Source organism: Oncorhynchus gorbuscha, linkage group LG25 (assembly GCF_021184085.1).
Source record: "Oncorhynchus gorbuscha isolate QuinsamMale2020 ecotype Even-year linkage group LG25, OgorEven_v1.0, whole genome shotgun sequence".
NCBI lineage: Eukaryota > Metazoa > Chordata > Actinopteri > Salmoniformes > Salmonidae > Oncorhynchus > Oncorhynchus gorbuscha.
The window spans coordinates 13453638-13461270 of NC_060197.1; positions in this window are offsets into that span (position 1 = coordinate 13453638).

Sequence of the window (7633 nt, forward strand, 5' to 3'; positions counted from 1 at the left end):
AATCTACACACAATACCCCATAATGCCCAAGCGAAAACAGGTGTTAATACATTTTTGCTAATTTATACAAAAAAATACAAAACACAAATAACTCATTTACATAAGTATTCAGACCCTTTGCTATTTTTTAAAATTTATTTCACCTTTATTTAACCAGGTAAGCTAGTTGAGAACAAGTTCTCATTTGCAACTGTGACCTGGACAAGATAAAGCATAGCAGTGTGAACAGACAACACAGAGTTATACATGGAGTAAACAATTAACAGGTCAATAACACAGTAGAAAAAAAGTCTACATTGTGTGCAAAAGGCATGAGGAGGTAGGCGAATAATTACAATTTTGCAGATCAACACGAGTGATAAATGATCAGATGGTCATGTACAGGTAGAGATATAGGTGTGCAAAAGAGCAGAAAAGTAAATAAATAAAAACAGTATGAGGTAGGTAAAAATGGGTGGGCTATTTACCGATAGACTATGTACAGCTGCAGCGATCGGTTAGCTGCTCAGATAGCAGATGTTTGAAGTTGGTGAGGGAGATAAAAGTCTCCAACTTCAGCGATTTTTGCAATTCGTTCCAGTCAGAGGCAGCAGAGAACTGGAACGATGTGTTGGCTTTAGGGATGATCAGTGAGATACACCTGCTGGAGCGCGTGCTACGGGTGGGTGTTGCCATCGTGACCAGTGAACTGAGATAAGGCGGAGCTTTACCTAGCATGGACTTGTAGATGACCTGGAGCCAGTGGGTCTGGCGACGAATATGTAGCGAGGGCCAGCCGACTAGAGCATACAGGTCACCGTGGTGGGTGGTATAAGGTGCTTTAGTGACAAAACGGATGGCACTGTGATAAACTGCATCCAGTTTGCTGAGTAGAGTGTTGGAAGCTATTTTGTAGATAACATCGCCAAAGTCGAGGATCGGTAGGATAGTCAGTTTTACTAGGGTAAATTTTGCAGCGTGAGTGAAGGAGGCTTTGTTGCTGAATAGAAAGCAGACTCTAGATTTGATTTTCGATTGGGTATGTTTGATATGAGTTTGGAAGGAGAGTTTACAGTCTGGCCAGACACCTAGGTACTTATAGATGTCCACATATTCAAGGTCGGAACCATCCAGGGTGGTGATGCTAGTCGGGCGTGCGGGTGCAGGCAGAACGGTTGAAAAGTTTGGGTCCAGGGTGTCTCCCCCTTTGAAGAGGGGGATGACTGCGGCAGCTTTCCAATCCTTGGGGATCTCAGACGATATGAAAGAGAGGTTGAACAGGCTGGTGATAGGGGTTGCGACAATGGCGGCGGATAGTTTCAAAAATAGAGGGTCCAGATTGTCAATCCCAGCTGATTTGTACGGGTCCAGGTTTTGCAGCTCTTTCAGAACATCTGCTATTTGGATTTGGGTAAAGGAGAACCTGGAGAGGCTTGGGCGAGTAGCTGCGGGCTGGGCGGAGCTGATGGCCGAGGTTGGAGTAGCCAGGCGGAAGTCATGCCCAGCCGTTGAGAAATGCTTGTTGAAGTTTTCGATAATCATGGATTTATCGGTGAGACTCGAAATTGAGCTCAGCTGCATCCTGTTTCCATTGATCATCCTTGAAATGTTTCTACAAGTCCACCTTGTAAATTAAATTGATTGGACATGATTTGGAAAGGCACACACTGTTCTATATAAGGTCCCACAGTTGGCAGTGCATGTCAGAGCAAAACCCAAGCCATGAGGATGAAGGAATTGTGTGTAGAGCTCCGAGACAGGACTGTGTCGAGGCACAGATCTGTGGAAGGGTACCAAAAACATTCTGCAGCATTGAAGGTCCCCAAGAACACAGTGGCCTCCATCATTATTAAATGGAAGATGTTTGGAACCACCAAGACTCTTCCTAGAGCTGGCCACCTACCAAAACTGAGCAACCAGGGGAGAAGGGCCTTGGTCAGGGAGGTGACCAAGAACCCGATGATCACTCTGACAGAGCTCTAAAGTTCCTCTGTGGAGATGGGAGAACTTTCCAGAAGGACAACCATTTCTGCAGCACTCCACCAATCAGGCCTTTATGGTAATGGCCAGAGGAAGCCACTCCTCAGTAAAAGGCACATGACAGCTCGCTTGGAGTTTGCCAAACGGCACCTAAATAACTCTCAGAGCATGAGAAACAAGATTCTCTGGTCTGATGAAAGCAAGATTGAACTCTTTGGCCTGAATGCCAAGCGTCACATCTGGAGGAAACCTGGCACCATCCCTACGGTGAAGCATGGTGGCATAATGCTGTGTCAATACTTTTCAGTGGCAGGGACTGGGAGACTAGTCAGGATCGGGGCAAAGATGAACTTAGCAAAGTACAGAAAGATCCTTGATGAAAAACATGCTCCAGAGCACTCAGGACCTCAGATTGGAATGAAGGTTCACCTTCCAACAGGACAATGACCCTAAGCACACAGCCAAGGCAATGCAGGGGTGGCTTTGGTACAAGTCTCTGAATGTTCTCGAGTGACCCAGTCAGAGTCTGGACTTAAACATGATCAAGCATCTCTGGAGAGACCTGATAATAGCTGTGCAGCAATGCTCCCCATCCAACCTGACAGAGATTGAGAGGATCTGCAGAGAAGAATGGGAGAAACTTCCCAAATACAGGTGTGCCAGGCTTGTAGCGTCATACCCAAGAAGAATTGATGCTGTAATCGCTGCCGAAGGTGTGTCAACAAAGTACTGAGTAAAGTGTCTGAATACTTCTGTAAATTATTAAAAAAATCTTAACCTGTTTTTGCTTTGTCATTATGAGGTATTGTGTCTAGATCAATTACGAGAAAAAAAACCCGATTTAAATCAGTTTTACAATTAAGGTTGTAATGTAACAAAATGTGGAAAAAGTCAAGTGGTCTGAATACTGACTATACCAAACATTAGGGGAACACCTTTCTAATATTGAGCTGCACCCACCCCTTTTGCCCTCAGAACAGCATCAATCATCTGGGCATGGACTCCACAAGGTGTCGAAAGAATTCCACAGGGATGCTGGCCAATGTTGACTCCAATGCTTCCCGTATTTTTGTCAATGTCACGCCTTGACCTTAGAGATCCTTATTATCCTCTATGTTTGGTTAGGTCAGGGTGTGACTCGGGTGGAAAATTCTATGTTTTCTGTTTCTTTGTTTTTGGCCAAGTGTGGTTCCCAATCAGAGGCAACTGTCTATCGTCTCTGATTGGGGCTCATACTTAGGCAACCCTTTTTCCCACCATTAGGTTGTGGGATCTTGTTTTCTGTTGAGTTTCTGTAGCCTGACAGAACTGTGCGCTTTCGTTTTTTGACTGGTGTATTTTGTTTGGTGTCATCAATAAGGATACGATGTACGCCTACCACGCTGCGCCTTGGTCTCCTTCTACCAACGAGAGCCGTTTACAGTCAAGTTGGCTGGATGTCCTTTAGATAGTGGACCATTCTTGATACACATGGGAAACTGTTGAGTGTGAAAAACCCAGCAGCGTTGCAGATCTTGACACAAACCTGTGCCCATGGCACCTACTACCATACCCAGTTCAAAGGCACTTAACATGTTTTGCTTGCCCATTCACCCTCTGAATGGCACACAATCAATGTCTCAATTGATTGCTTACAAATCCTTCTAGCCTGTCTTCTTCCTTTCATTTACACTGAAGTGGATTTAACAAGTGAAATCGATAACGGATCATAACTTTCACCTGGCCAATCTATGTCAAGGAAAGAGCAGGTGTTATTCATGTCATGTATACTCAGAGTATACAGTGGATTTGGAAAGTATTCAGACCATTTGACTCTTTCCACTTTGTGATGTTACAGCCTTATTCTAAAATTGATTGAATCATTTTTTCCCTCATCAATCTGCACACAATATCCCATAATGACAAAGCAAAAACAGGTTTTTACAACATTTTGATAATGTATTAAACAAACTGAAATATCACATTTACATACAGTACTAGTCAAAAGTTTGAACACCCCTACTAATTCAAGGGGTTTTCTTTACTTTGACTATTTTCTACATTGTAAAATAATAGTGAAGTCATCAAAACTATGACATAACACATACGGAATCATGTAGTAACCAAAAAAGTGTTAAACAAATCAAAATGTATATTTTTGTCATGCCCTGACCGTAGATTGCTTTGTATGTTTCTATTTTTAGTTTGGTCAGGGTGTGATGTGGGTGGGTATTCTATTTTTTGTTCTATGTTTGTATTTCTATGTGTTTGGCCTGGTATGGTTCCCAATCAGAGGCAGCTGTCAATCGTTGTGTCATACTTAGGCAGCCTGCTACTTAGGCAGCCTGGTTTTGCCCTTGAGTTGTGATTAGTTGTTTTCTGTTTATCACCTGACAGAACTGTTTCGTTCTCGTTAGTCCTCATTGTTATTTTGTTTAGTGTTCAGTTTTGAATAAATTTACAACATGAACACTTACTATGCTTCACCTTGGTCCTCTCCTTCTTCCACCTACGACGACCGTTACAATTTTCTTCAAAGTAGCCACCATTTGCCTTGATGACAGCTTTGCACATTCCAGGCATTCTCTCAACCAGCATCATGAGGAATGATTTTCAAACAGTCTTGAAAGAGTTCCCACATATGCTGAGCACTTGTTGGCTGCTTTTCCTTCAGTCTGCGGTCCAACTCATCCCAAACCATCTCAATTGGGTTGAGGTTGGGTGAATGTGGAGGCCAGATCATCTGAGGAAGCACACCATCACTCTCCTTCTTGGTCAAATAGCCCGTACACAGCCTGGACGTGTGTTGGGTCATTGTCCTATTGAAAAACAAATGAGAGTCCCACTAAGCTCAAAGTAGATGGGATGGTGTATCACTGCAGAATAATGTGGTAGCCATGCTGGTTAAGTGTGCCTTGACTTCTAAATAAATCACAGACAGTATCCCCAGCAAAGCACCCCCATAACATCACACCTCCTCCTCCATGCTTCACGGTGGGAAACACATGCAGAGATCATTCGTTCACCTACTCTGCGTCTCATAAAAACACGGCGGTTAGAATCAGAAATCTCAAATTTGAACTCGTCAGACCAAAGGACAGATTCTAATGTCCATTGCTCGTGTTTCTTGGGCCAAGCAAGTCTCTTCTTCTTATTCATACCCTTTAGTAGTGGTTTCTTTGCACCAATTCGACCATGAAGGCTTGATTCACGTAGTCTCCTTTGAACAGTTGATGTTGAGATGTGTTTGTTACTTGAGCTCTGTGAAGCATTTACTTGGGCTGCAATCTGATGTGCAGTTAACGCTAATGAACATATCCTCTACAGCAGAGGTAACTCTGGATCTTCCTTTCCTGTGGCGGTCCTCATGAAAGCTAGTATCATCATAGCGCTTAATGATTGGCACAAACGCATTAAGAAGGATAGCAATTCGATAAATTAACTTTTAAGAAGGCACACCTGTTAATTAAAATACATTCCAGGTGACAACCTCAAGAAGTTGGTTGAGAGAATGCCAAGAGAGTGCAAAGCTGTCATCATGGCAAAGGGTGGCTACTTTGAAGTATCTTGGTGGTTCTAAACTTCTTCCATTTAAGAATGATGGAGGCAACTGTGTTCTTGGGGACCTTCAATGCTGCAGACATTTATTTTTTGGTACCCTTCCCCAGATCTGTGCCTCGAAGCTCTAAGGACAATTCCTTCGACCTCATGGCTTGCTTTTTGCTCTGACATGCACTGTCAACTGTGGGACTTAATATATGTAACCGATGTGAAATGGCTAGCTAACTAGTGGTGTGCTCACTACTAGCGTTTCAATTGGTGACGTCACTCGCTCTGAGACCTTGAAGTAGTTGTTCCCATAGCAGACATTGTGCTCTGCAAGGGCCGCAGCTTTTGTGGAGTGATGGGTAACAATGTTTCGAGGGTAGCTGTTGTCGATGTGTGCAGAGTGTCCCTGGTTCGAGCCCAGGTAGGGGCGAGGAGAGGGACGGAAGCTATACTGTTACATATAGACAGGTGTGTGTCTTTCCAAATCATGTCCAATCAATTGAATTTACCACAGGTGGACTCCAATCAAGCTGTAGAAACATCTCAAGATGATCAATGGAAACAGGATGCACCTGAGCTGAATTTCGAGTCATAGGTGGACTATGGGGTCTGAATGGTGGGTCTGAATACTTATCTAAATGAGGTATCTGTTTTTTAATATATATTTGCAAACATTTCTAAAATGCTGTTTTCGCTTTGTCATTATGGGGTGTTGTGTATAGATTGATGAGGAAAATTGTTTATGTAATCCATTTTAGAATAAGGCTGTAATGTAACATAATGTGGAAAAAGTTAAGTGGTCTGAATACTTTCCGAATGCACTGTATAATGGTGTGTACAGACAGTATAGACAGTATATGAATAGAAAAGTTCTTTACTGCAGTAGTTATATATATATACATATAAAATGGGTAAAACGGTATGTAAACATTATTAAAGTGACCGGTGTTCAATGACTATGTAGATAGGGAAAAGCAGTCTTGCTTTAAGGTAGAGTACCGGGTGGAGATCGGCTAGTGGTGACTGTTTCACAGTCTGATGGCCTGGAGACAGAAGCTGTTTATCAGTCTCTCAGTCTCAGCTTTGATCCAGCTGTAATGTCTGCTCCTTCTAGATCATAATACTGTATGTGTCAAACTCATTCCATGGATGGTCGAGTGTCTGCGGGTTTTCGTTCCTCCCTTGTATGTACTTGATTGATGAATTAAGGTCACCAGTTAGTAAAGAACTCCCCTTACCTGGTTGTCTAGTTCTTAACTGAAAGTAAAAACCAACAACCTGCAGACACTATGCCCTCTATGGAATGACTTTGAAACCTCTGTTCTATATCGATGGTGATGGGGTGAACAGGCTGTGACTCGGGTGGTTGGGGCTCTTGATTATATTCTTAGCCTTCCGGTGACACCAGGTGCTGTTAGATGTCTTGGAGTGCAGGCAGTGTGCCTCAATGTCAGGTTGTCAGTGATGTGATCATAGAAGAACAGCTGTTGACCCTCTCCACTGCAGCTCCATCGATATGGATTGGGGGTGTGTTCTCTCTGCTGACGTTAAAGGAGAGGTTCATTTCCTAATACCACTCTGCCAGGGCTTGTCATTGTTGGTAATCATGCAGTAATGGGTGAACAGGGAATACAGGAGGGGGCTGAGCACGCCCTTCTGTGGGGATCAGTGTGGCTGAGGTTTTGATCAGCATGGCTGAGGTGTTGTTGCCTACCTTCGCTAATTGGGGTCGGCCTGTCAGGAAGTCCAGGACCCCGTTGCATAGAGAGGGGTTCAGACCCAGGGCCCTGAGCTTAGTGATGAGCTTGGAGGGCACTATGGTGTTTAAGGCTGAGCTGTAGTCGACGAACAGCATTATCATCTGTGGATCTGTTGGGGTGGTGTGCGAATTGTAGTGGGTCCAGGTTGTCGGGTAAGGTGGAGGTGATGTGGTCCTTAACTACCCTCTCTAAGCACTTCTTGATGACATATGTGAGTGCTACGGGGCGATTTAGTTTGTTCAGTTACCTTCGCTTTCTTGGGTACTGGAGCAATTGTGGACATCTTGAAGCAAGTGGGGACAACAGACTGGGAGACAGACTGACAGATTTAATATTTCCGTAAACACTCCAGCCAGCTGGTTTGCACATGCTCTGAGGACGCGGTT